Source organism: Centruroides vittatus, unplaced genomic scaffold (genome assembly GCF_030686945.1).
Source record: "Centruroides vittatus isolate TY-2023 unplaced genomic scaffold, ASM3068694v2 contig_18, whole genome shotgun sequence".
Taxonomy (NCBI): Eukaryota; Metazoa; Arthropoda; class Arachnida; order Scorpiones; family Buthidae; genus Centruroides; species Centruroides vittatus.
Window position 1 is genome coordinate 1817976 of NW_027121101.1, and position 12543 is coordinate 1830518.

At 31.7% G+C, this 12543-nt stretch overlaps 1 protein-coding gene across 1 annotated transcript in view; it reads left to right on the plus strand.

Moving 5' to 3' along the window:
* The window catches only part of LOC136969516 (proteasome activator complex subunit 4-like), a 61299-nt gene that overhangs the window by 12558 nt on the left and 36198 nt on the right, over nucleotides 1–12543 (plus strand). The window lies entirely within an intron of this gene.

Here is a 12543-nt window from a genome sequence, read left to right on the forward strand (position 1 = left end):
GAACAAACTTTTGAAAACTCTAGGAAGTGATAATGTTATAAATTTCATAATTGAATGCAACAAAAAGTTCTTTTATGATATACGACACAGATAGATATTGCAGTAAACAGTGCCTTCTAATAGTAATCTTGCTGTCTGTTGGAGGGAGATAAGGCTTATCATAAACTGAAAAACTACACACAATATTTAGCATTATCGCTGGTACTGAATTTTTAGTAGATTTACCAAAATGTATTTAAGATCACAGATTGTAAAACTTGGTGCTGTGTTATCCACAGTGCCAAGTTTTACAAATTGAACATAATAGTTAAATTTTCTATTACTGCAAAAATAGTTATACTTTCCTTTTAAATTGGACCAAGTATTACATTCCATAATGTATGTTAGAAGTCTGCAATGACTTCTTCAGCTAAAGTTGACTCAGTGGAGTTGAAAACATTTCTGATGAATCTCATCTAGTTTAGCTTCTTTAAGTAGCAGATTAAAAAAAGAAAGTGTGTATTAGATTGTAGAAAACATGGAGATAGCAAAACCACTTGACTTTGAGGGGACAGGATTTAGAGTAGATTTAATTCCGTAATTATAAATGATGATGATGAGGAAAAGTTACTGGATTTATTTCGTTAATAGTCTCTCTTAAATAATAGTCATGGGAAAATCTTGGCTGTTTTAATAATAGTTTCAACTATTATTTGAATAAATTTGATGTAAACAGCACCCATTAATAAACAGTGAAACTGCAAGACAAAGTTATAGTAAGAATGCTGTTTATTAGAATAAATACAATAATTATGGTATATGGACAACCTTTACAAAGTAAACCAATTGAGATAAAAATTTATATAGGAAGTACAACAGAAAGGCTCTGAGAATACGTAAATAATAGTAATTAAAAGAAAATTGATATTAAAATTATTTATTTATTTAATTTACAAAGTGATGCTTTAAAGAGGAAGAATTACTTTCCCAAACAAGATCCCCATAGATAAAAGCAATAACAACAAATATAGTAAAAGATACAATAAAAAATAGCAAGCAATAGAAAAGCTTAAAAATAAATGGTATATAAAACAATTAAATACCAATACATTAAGTAAATTAAGTAAGGTGTAATTTTATTACCTTGTATAAGTAATGGTAATCAATGTTCCCTCTAATTTTTTTTATAGCTGAGCAGAATATGTACTTCTCTTAGCAAAAAAATTTTTGCTGAGCATAAATATATATAAAATCTTATTTTTTCCTATAAAAATTAAAATAATTAATTACAGTCAAACCTGTTTTTATGCGCTCTTTTTATGTGCGATTTTTATTTGTGCGATTTTTTTAATGCGAATTTTTAATTTGTGCGGTATAGTTGGCGACTAGTCTCGTGCGATTCGTCATGTCTCACGTTGACTTATTATAGCTAAATAAACTTATTATAGCATAAATGCACTTATTATAGTAATATTATTGCATGAATATGCGAAAAATGAAATAATTTACTTTTTAAGTCAACAAAACACCACCTGGACAAAAATATGTAAAACAGACGATAGACCAGACGATGCAGTCAAGTGCTGACATCTGTTGTCAATAAATTCTATTTCGTACGGTTTTGAGTTATTTTTCTATGTGAGACTTTTTTTATGCGGTCCCTGTTGACCGCATAAAAAAATTATTTTTTAATTGTGTTGCGAAAACTATTATTTACAGCCATTCGTGAAGTTTTGTGAGATTTTTTTTTAATGCGTTTTTTTTAATGCGGTCCCTATCCCCCGCATAAAAACAGGTTTGACTGTATAAAGTATTGATTAAAATTCATTTTAAAACATACTTCCATACAAAATATTATCTTTTGTCAATGATTTAATGTATTTAATCGAAATGTACGTAGCAATAATCATGTTGCAGACAGAGAGAGAAATAAGTAAACAATTCAAATCAGTGTGCACGGTCACCTGCGCGGCACATAAATTCTCGTGCGCGGCAACAATTTGAGCAGTGCGTGGCCATGCAGTCGCGCAGCTTGAAGGGAACATTGATGGTAATGATACTTTTGAAAATCTTATATGCACTTTTAAAAGTATTCAGATAGCAAAAAGATATGTTGAATATAAAATCAAATTTAAACTTGTAGATATAGATAATGAACAATTCATTAGAACTAAAACCTTGATGCTCAGAATTCAGTTTAAATAAAAAGGTTTAAATGAAATTGAAGTAAGTTTTTCAAATTTATAAAATTTGTTTCATAGATATATTTTGAAATCTGTGTTGTTGAACTATTGAGCTAGTATAAATCTGTGTTATGTTGACATATTTAGTATATTTTTTAATTATGGAATAAATGTAGAGCATTTTGAAAAGAGAGATAAGATATTAGATTTCATTTATTAACACATTAGCATATAACTTAATAGGCTAATTTGTTAATGAAATGTGAAAGTGTTAAGGGTTTATATATATACATATACACATTAAATTTCTGTTAACAAACTAGTTCTTTAATTTTGAAATTAATAATAATTCGGTAAAATAGCATTCAGATATAGGGTAGATGTACCAGTTTTGGCCAGTGCAGTACCAGTTCTGGCCAAAAAACAAATTTAACTTAAAAATATAATCACAAATGAAACAACTTGTTAATTGTTAACTAGTTTGTTTCATTGGACAGATTTGAATGTGTGGTGATTATATTTTTAAGTTAAATTTGTTTTCTGGCCAGAACTGGTACACTGGCCAAAACTGGTACTGTACATCTATCCTACTGTAAATACTATCTTTGTATTTGTTTAAAATTTTCTATTACTGCAAAAATAGTTATATGTTCTCTTTTAAATAGAGCTGAAATCTTTAGCTATATTAATTTTTAAGTTCAAAAACAAAAGATGATAATTTACTAAAAAAAAATTGTGTAATGCAACTAAATATTTTTATAATACATCTATTATTAAACTTTACTGACTGTAAAAAAATCAAAGAATGAATATTAGATTGTTAAGTGTTATGATAGAAATCAGTATTGCAATTTGACCCAAATTGACACATATCTAACCAAAACAATTAAGAATACTCATTTTAAAATATAAATATTTTCAAATTAAATATTAGATAGATTGAATTGATGATTTCTGATTGCAGATGTTTCATAATTTGTATGTTATGTAATCAGTTTTTTAATAGTTGTAATTATTTAACAATTTTTTTATTACATTTGTGCAGCAAAGAGATCTTTTATATTATATTTATTTAAAAATTAAGTGACAGATTTAATATAAGTTGTGACTTACATTTAGCATGGTAATAATTTTCATTTAATTTATGGAAATTACACTATTTGTGTACACACTATTTGTAAATACAGAAAGATCAATATTAAAAAATCTGCTAAAATATTTTGTGTGTATTAAAAGATGGAATGATGATAGCTGAACAATGTAAAAGATTTAGATTTTTCTTAAAATAAAGAGTTTCATTTATCACAAATATTTAAGATACATTGTTCTTATCTTTAAATACATAAACATATACTCTTCTTTCTTTAGAACATGCTAATTTTCTGCAGCAAACATTTTTAATAAGTCATGATTTATTTTCAGAATTAGAATAATAAATGAAGCATATAATCTGTTCTGAAGAAAGTTTATTATATGCATAAGATCTAATTTATTCAAACATAAGGTCAAAAAATGCATTCAAATCTCTTACAGGTATCCCTTGATTAGCATGATTAATCTCTTGATGTTACCATGTATATCAAAATCATGTTAATCAAATATCATGCTCAACTGAATAATCACCACCTGGTAGAACAAATTTTTGGTTAATAACAAATATTTTTATTTTAATTTTGTTATCTGTAAAAAAAAAACTTCTGTGATAAAAATTAATAACTAATTTAAAAATAAAATGAAACCCCAGAGCTGTTTACCTATATATAGGTTTACCATAATATTTTTTTCTCAAACCAGGACAATTTTGAGAAAATACTCACAACAGAAAACAAAGCTTACTAGGATAAGTACTGTACCTATGAAAAGGCTGAATAAAGGTGTTAACAAAAATGAATTAAAAACAATTTTTAATAACTCAACTAAGTATATCTTATTATTAAGAAGTTATTAATATTTATCACTAGTTTATCAACTTTTTTTTAAAAATTCTTTGTCAATTAAATCTATACATTTAAAATATGACAATATATTTGAGGAAGTTCCTATTGCTTGCCTTACGTTTCACACATTTCAAGTGATTTTTAATGTTTGAACTGCCCACCATGAGTTACTGAAAATTCTAAACTGCACTGTTCATATTTTATTTTGTCAATATGATCACAGACTTTTTCAATCATCAGTAAACACATGGTTTCTTTTTGGCATTTTGGAGATTAAATTAATTTAATGTACTGGTATGGTACAAAATAATTGCAAATGCCGACTAGCAATTTGAACCCAACTAAGGTAGGACAAGCGCGACATAATGTGGCAAGAATAAGTTTCAGTCTCGCCAACTCTGATTGAAACAAAATATCTAAAAAATGAAATAAAAATATCTGAATCTCATAGGCTACATGCTATTATAAATTCTGTGAAAAAATAAAACATCTAAATTCATTAGGCCATATGCTATAAATTTTGGGGAAAACATCCAGACAACATTAAAAATACTTAGATGCCAATCTAAACATTTTGTATCTACAACAGTGAGTGTAACAGACGGGATTATTTAGTTGCCAAATCACCATTTTACTTGAGGCTGCACTATTTTTACTTCTTGTATATTTGGCACTTTTAAAATTTTACCAAATAACAGGGACAAAATGACAAACTGACCGGGACGCTGGGACAACATTGTCAAACCGGGACAATCCCGGTCAAAATGGGATATCTGGTAAACCTACCTATATAAGACAATATTATACTTGATCCAGTTTTTTTTCTTAATGTATGTGGAACATGATTGTGACAAAGCATAGGGGGCTGATGGGCCCCCTATGCTTCAGCATCACTTGACCAAAGGGTCAACGTTGCGTCAACAATGACTACGATGACAAATTAGTCAGGACTGACACCACTGTGTCTTTTGGACAGACACCAAAAAAACAAAAATAACGGATTTTTGTTTTTTTTATGAGTGGTCATGTGTGTAGGTGCTTGGGCCCAGGATGGAGATGGTCTGAGACAACTGAAAGAAGTGCACACTACTATGAATTTAACAATTGACAATACCCATTTATGTACACATACTTTTTACAAATGTATATAGAAGTTGGTTAAGATGCTCACCTGATGCTAATTATATAAAACATGTAGAAGAAAAGGTAACCCTTATTGTTAAGATCGTGGGTCCCTGACTGTGAGAGAGAGAGTTTACAATCGTTCACACAAGTTCTTCATAATTTGGTTCGAACTGGGATGCACTTATTCTTAGAAGAGAAGTTAACTGCTCATCTGTCAGTCTGTTTCTAAGGCAACTCTTTTGAAGTTTCATTGTAGAAAACACCTGTTCACATATATATGATGAAGCAAACGTAGCAGTAACTTTCTGGGCATGAGATATCAGATTTGGGAAAGTGGATTTTGAGAAGAACTTGTAGAACTCTAATTTTGGAACATTAAGAAACAACTGTTTGAGTTGAGTGTTACATTGTAATTCAATCAATTCAAGTTGCAAGTCCGGTTTCACTGTTTCACAGTTCACATTAAAAGGCATACCGAAAATTTCAAAGTCTTTTTCAATGGCACTGAAGTCTTCAAATCTTTGTTCAAATTCACCATGGAGCCTTCTCAGACTATCTTTGTAACTCTTAAGCTTTTCCTTCATCACCGGGGCTATTGAATTCAACCTCGGGAAGTGAAACAAGTCATTCTTAGCAAGCTGATTCGCAAATAGAACAAGTTGTAGTTTAAAACTTTTGATATGGCCCCAGGTATCATCGATAAATTGATTTTTGCCTTGCATCTTGACATTCAACTTGTTCATGTGGCAGAGAAGATCCGCAAAAAATCTAAAATCCAAAAGCCATGCAGTACCTTCCAGGATTTTATACTCTACAGACCCCTGTTTCTCAAGGAAGAATGTCACTATTTCGTCTTTCAGCTGCCAAACTCGCTCGAAGATGGGTCCTGCGCTAAGCCATCTTACTTTCGAGTAGTACAATATATCAGAGTACTCAGATTGCATGGATTCTAGAAACTCCCGAAATTGTCTGTGAGCAAGCCCACGAGATCAAATAGCATTAACCAGCTTCACAATAACGTCAAGCACAGGTTTCATATCCAAAGCAGATTTACACAGGGCATCTTGATGTATGATGCAATGTAGAAATATAACATTGTTATCTGGATATTTTTCATTAAAGATCCCAACAAATCCAGATTTTTTCTGTCATATTTCTTGCTCCATCTGTTACTATATAGTACAGTATATAGTTTACAAAGTACCTATAAATTGCATATATAGTATATGCAATTTATAGGTACTTTCAAAGTTGAAATTCCTTCCATAAATTCATGAAAAATATCTGACCCTGTTGTAGTTCCCTTCAACGACCTCATGCATGCTAGTTTCCTCTGTAATACAGAAGTTTTCGTCAACACCTCTTATAAATATTAGCAACTGTGCAGTATCATTTATATCAGAGCTTTCATCCATAGTAATTGAGCAGAATTTAAATTGGCCAATCTTTGATTCCAACTGTGATAATGTTTTTATCTATTGCTTCGATTCTAGAAGTCACTGTTTTCCGAGATAAGCTTATTGTTTCAAAATCTTTTCTTTTGTCAGGACATAAAATATCGCAAACTTTGAGCATGCAGTGTTTAACAAACTCTCCATCAGAGAGAGCTTTGTTACTTTTAGCAATATTGTATGCTACAACATAACTTGCATGTGTAGCTGCTTGCTGAGAACTATTTCCTTACTTAAAAATACTTTGCTGACCTGATAGTTTTTTGCGTAAATCTTCTGCTTTTTGTTTCCTTTCTTCTTCGGTCATGGCTCCAACCTTGACATCGTTGTGCTTAGAGTTGAAGTGTCGTGAAATGTTATATTCTTTGTAGACTGCTACAGTTTCGTTGCAGATGAGACATAGTGGTTTATCCCTAAAAACTGTGAAAAAGTACTTCCAAGTCCATTCATCTTTGAAAACACGACACTCAGAATCAACTTTACGTTTCTTAGATAACGTCTTAGGGCTAAAATTTTTTACCATATGCAGAGAAAAACTAGCAAACCACAACGCTAAGACAGGTCTGAATCAAGAAACGTGTTTCGATATCTAGCCACCTTGCCAGTTTTACTCTTCGCTACAAAGTTGCCAGCAGCCAGTGCCTCTCACTCTCAACATAACATTCCAATATCTAGGATAAGTCAATAAATTAGTATGTTGTCACTGATATAAAATGATAGAGAGGAGAAAAGAGAAAAATATTTATTTTTCTTATAGCCTGTATTCTTTTTTATTTGTCAGATTAGGAATAATGTCGCGCGGGCCGGATAGAACATTTCAGGGGCCGCATCTGGCCCGCGGGTTGTAGTTTGCCCATCACTGCTCTAGGGCATTTGCCATTGATCTTTCCTTCTAAAATTTGTTTCTCAGATCCATTTTTGTGTCTGGAGATATGTCCCAAGAAGCAAAGGTAGGATGGGTATATTTTAGTGGTAAGGCATGTTGTGATTTTCAGTTGATTTAAGATGGAGCAATTTGTTCAGTGCTCCATCAAAGGGATTCTCAGCATTCTTCTATATGTCCATATTTCAAAGGAATCAAGTTTCTTCCGAGAAGTGGCATTTATGGTTTAGGTTTCCGAGGTATAACTGGAAATCGGAAAAATAAGCATTTTTATGAGCTTTAGTTTATTAAAAATAGCGATTGCAGAATCTTTCCAAAATCTAAATAATTTAGAGGTTGCATTGCAAGCAAGGCAAATTCTGCATTTAATTTCATTATCACATCCTCTTTTATTCGTAAGACATGATCCAAGGTAAACAAATTCATTTACCACCTTATAGCTTGCAATTTCCTTAGTCTGTGTCAAGGAATGATCAATTATCATAACTTTCGTTTTACTTTCGTTAATCAGCAATCCATATTCCCTGCTCTTAGTTTCAAGTCTTTTTATAATATAATCAAGTTCTGATTCACTGGATGCTATAATAAGTATGTTGTCAGCGTATCTCAGGTTGTTAGCTTTATGGCCCCCCATTGGAAAGGAAATGCTTCCGTCTCAGTTATCTAATGCCCTTCTCATGATTATTTCAGAGTAAGCATTAAAGAGTAAAGGGGAAAGAATACATCCCTGTCTTACACCAGCTTCAGATGTAAATGTATTAACCATAGTTTTGTTAACTCTTACTCTTGCAGTATTGTTCTCATATAAATTTCTGATCATTGAAATAAGATGACGTGGGACTCCCATGTTCTGGAAAGCGGGCCACAATTTGTGCCATTTTACATAATCAAAAGCTTTGGTATAGTCTACGAAACAAAGGTAAACTTTGACATTAAATTCATAGACATTTTCAATGATTTGCCAAGCATTCAAGATTTGTTCACAAGTTCCTTTAACAGAGATAAACCCCAACTGTTCTTCAGCTATTTCAGGTAGTAGGAAAGGTTTCAAACGATTATTAATTATTTGGGGCATTACTTTACTGGCATGGTTAATTAGACTGAATTCTTTAGTTATTACAATCTGTGCACCTTTTTTATAAATTGGAATAAATATTGATTTTACACCATTCCTCTGGCCATCTCTCAGATTTCCAAATTAAGGAGCAGATTTCATGAAATATATCAACACCCAGCTCTCCCATTGCTTTTAAAATTTCAGAGGTTATGTTGTCAGGTCTTAGAGCTTTGTGATTTCTTAATGTATTTATGGCTAACTTTCTTAATGTATTTTTCTACCTCTGATTTAAGAATAGCTGGTTCAACTTTCCTGTCCATCCATTCTGAAGTTGATTATTACCATTTTTTTGTCCAGTGTCTTTATAAAGTTTCTCACAATACTTTCTCCAGACATCCACAATCCCCTCCACATCAGTTATGATTTTATCCTGATCATTTTTAATTATTTGTGTGTGTGGTTTGAACTCTCTTGCTAGATATCTAACTTTATCGTATAGTTCACGAGTCTGATTATTATTTGCATGGACTTCAATTTCATTGCATATACTGTCAATATAATCATTTTTGTCTTTCTTACAAGCCTTTATGATTTTTTTCTCTAGCTCTTTCTTCTTTTCATCTGTAACGATTGCTGAAGTCAGTAATTTTTTTCCTTTCATCTATTACTCAAGGGTACTATTTGTCATCCAATGTTTTTTTTTCTGTGGCCGATGTTGTGTGGTGCATTGTTGTACTCCAGTTAAAATCCAACTTTTTGTTTGTGTCCATAAATCATCTGGGTTGTTTGTAAAGGATGGAGGGTTTAAATTTTGGAGAGTCTGTTGTAAGATTGAACTAGCTGGAGTCTGAAGTCTTGGGTTGATCTTTGATTTTTTTTTGTTGTATGGAATTTTAATGTTACTTCTACTTTTAGTAGCTTATGATCAGAGTTGCAGAATGCTCCAGGTCTTGCTCTGACATTATTTACTGATGATCTCCATCTTGTTCTTATTAACAAGTAATCAATTTGGTTTTTATATTCACCTGTTGGTGAGGTCCAAGTAGAAAGATGCCGATAATGGTGTTTGAACATGGTGTTAGTTATTGAAAAACTGTTATTAATTGCAAACTGAAGGAGTATTTCCTCTCTCATTTCTGGTGCCCAGTCCAAATTGTCCAATAATGCACCATAGATTATCATCATTTTCTGTATTGCCTATCTTAACATTAAAATCTCCCATTGTTATCAATATGTCCTTCTGTTGTATTTTTGTGGTGATATTTTCAATTTGTGTGTCTGCCTCATCATCCAAAGCAGTTGAAGTGGGCATATATATAAACCTGAATAATATGAAGTTTTACTGGCCTGGAAGATATTGTAATTTTGATTATGTGGTTGTTGATAGGTTCATAGCTTTCCACAAATTTTGTTAGGCATTTGTCGATAACAAAGGACACTCCATTACATCCATTTTTGGTCATACCTGAAACATATTGTGTGGTCAATTGTAACAATATGATCATTCTCTTTCCAATGTGTTTCAGAGATGCCACAAAACGGTATATTCTCTTGATTAAGTTCTCTTTCTACTATGTAGAGCTTTCCAGTCTGTAAAAGTCCTCTTACATTCCAAGTACCTAAAGATAAGTTTCTCCTTAGATGTAATTTTAAATTTCTTTCAGATGCACATTTTGTCTGTGAAGCCTGGTTGCTTACATCAACACGCCCGGTAGCCCATTTCACACCAAATGACCTGGAATCAGTTTGGTGCCAGTTGCTGACTGGATCACCATGCATATCATCAATACCATCATTGCTCATCATCATAATATTCTCATGGAAAAATAATCAGGTGTTTTCCCATTGCCTGCTTGATCCTTATGTCATTGACCATAACTAATGGTTCCTCTTCCTTAGAGACAAAAGGGGTGCCTCTACCAGCCAATTTTGAAACTTTGAGAGCAGACGCTGGTTGCTAGTTTTGGTCTGCCCCAGGTATTTCATTTCCCTGCTACCACTAATAAGTGGGAGGCATTTCCCAATCCACCACCTGGGGAGGCACTAGATGAGGGGACTAGCAACCCCACACAAGTTATATCCTTTATGAAATTTAAAAAGTACATATAGTATGCCTGATATGCATTTGCATACATTTTGATTTTATGCAACCAAAATGTGAAGTAAAGTTTTAAAATAAGCTTCTAAACACAAATACAATATCACATTACTGCTAATGTGTTAAATTTCACAACTATTGTAATTAAACTATGTATATATCATCAGAAATCACCCTCAGTATGAAAATAGCAAAATTCACCAACACCTTATTTGCCAAGAAAAATGTATCTATGTTAAGTAAAGACTGCTGTTAGAGCTGCGTTAAAACTTCTGCCATATATAAAGGGATTGCCACAATTAATTTCAGACATTAATCAAATCCCATGTTAAGCAAGAGATACCTGTACTTCCTTCCTATATACAGTAGAATCTGCTTATTATAAGTCACTTTGGGGTGACTATGCAATAATAACTGAATGATAACCTAAATATTATTATTAATTCAGCATGATAAACCCTTAAGTGATTGTGTGTGATAGCACAAATATTGTAATACTAATCAAGTAAATAAGACTAAGTGTTATAGAAATTGTCTTTAGAGAATTTGATATTAAAACAGTTATAAAAAAAATGAAGATTTATTAATTAATAGTAATTCATCCAGTGGTTGTCTGCTGTGTTTTACAGTACCATCCTTAATAACAAATAGTGTGTGATTGAAATAAGAAATACCAACAGATTTAAAGTACTGCAAGCAAATAATTAAAACATTTAAAACTCTTAAGTATGAAAAATTGAATTTTTCAAAATTTTAAACCAAAGTAAATTGTCTGTCTCTTATTGCTCATTTTTTTGCTTATATAAAGGGAATTTAATAAACAGTAGTTAAAAATTCAAATGATTTTTATTGAAATACTAGCAGATAAGCCCGGCATTGCTCGGGCAAAAAGTAACAATAGCAAAGATTAAGATTATTACATTATAGCCAATCTTACCCTTTTTAACAGAATGCAAGAATTGGGTCCCACTGTTTCCAGACTAATTAGAGAATTTTTAGATGAGTGTAAAAATATGTTCGATTTCCCGCAAAAACGCAAAAAACCACATCTGCACCTGTAAATCTTGCACATCGCTTTCTCTTAACACTTCCATTGTTAACAGTTCAATTGTTAAGGAATACACTTCTTTCATCCCTACGTGGTACCCTACTAAAATGCAGTTAAAAATAAAAAATTGCATCTAAAACAGTACAGTGGAAGTTCTTTGGGATAAGTCTTAATCCTCTCCCTGCAGGGGGAATTTCAAAAAATCCCTTCTTAGTGTACATTCTTGTGACTTACCCTATTAAAATGCAATCAAAAATGCAAAAAACTGCATCTAAAATAGTATAATAGAAGCTGAGTTATTCACGGTAAGCCTTAATCCTGTCCTTTGCCCCCGTGGGGGAATTTCGTGTGACATCTATATAATAGTAGGTATATAAAAACAACGCGCATATTCGAATGCAACATTGTGTCAAAATTTCAAAGCAATCAGTAAATAACTTTCGGAGATTTAAGATTTTGATCAAAGAAACATTTACATTTTTATATATATTGAAATATTTTAAAATGAATTTGAAGAAAATCCAGCTAATAATGTGTTAACCAGATTTTTAAGTATGTTTATAATTATAAAAATAAATGTCAAATTTTAAATACAAGAAATTCCTGACTTTAAGACCTAATGTATTCCTTAAAGTGTGTGAAAGTCAAGCACCAGAAACAGAGTTGCATATTATAAAGAGCATTTCATTTTAAACCAAAAGGAGAAACTATTAAATCCATTGTCAAGATAGGAAAGTTTTAACTTTTACACTGAAATCTATATATCCTGAATTCTAAGATTC